Source organism: Penaeus monodon, chromosome 19 (genome assembly GCF_015228065.2).
Source record: "Penaeus monodon isolate SGIC_2016 chromosome 19, NSTDA_Pmon_1, whole genome shotgun sequence".
In the NCBI taxonomy this organism is placed as follows: Eukaryota; Metazoa; Arthropoda; class Malacostraca; order Decapoda; family Penaeidae; genus Penaeus; species Penaeus monodon.
In genome coordinates this window covers 12,038,332-12,038,690 of record NC_051404.1, presented here as the reverse complement: position 1 = coordinate 12,038,690, position 359 = coordinate 12,038,332, and the positions used below count along the sequence as shown (strand labels likewise).

The 359-nt window shown below is 38.7% G+C and overlaps 1 protein-coding gene across 1 annotated transcript in view; it reads right to left on the bottom strand.

The window, feature by feature from the left end:
- Positions 1-359, bottom strand: part of LOC119585330 (roundabout homolog 1-like) — a 189,296-nt gene that overhangs the window by 137,912 nt on the left and 51,025 nt on the right. The window lies entirely within an intron of this gene.

Here is a 359-nt window from a genome sequence, read left to right as displayed (position 1 = left end):
AGAAACATCCATCAGAACAAATACACTTTCGGACCATTTCTGACTGGGATCCGGAGCCCTCTTTTCGCCAAAAGAGTTTGATCTTTTACCTGTCTTTCACCTTCATCAACAATGTAAAAAATCATAACCAAACATAACCTGTTTCCCTTACTCCCCACCTCCCCTTCCCTTCCCCTATGCGCTTTTGCAAACACATTTATTTAATTTATTCTGAAATTTCTATTCTGGTAACTATCCAACTTGTAGCCGACGGTTCGACATGAATAATGTTGCTTTTTAATTGATATAATCTTTGTTAGATTCTTTTGGCTGTGTGTATCAGGGGAGCAAAGGTCTTTGGAGAGTAAGTGTTACGAGTT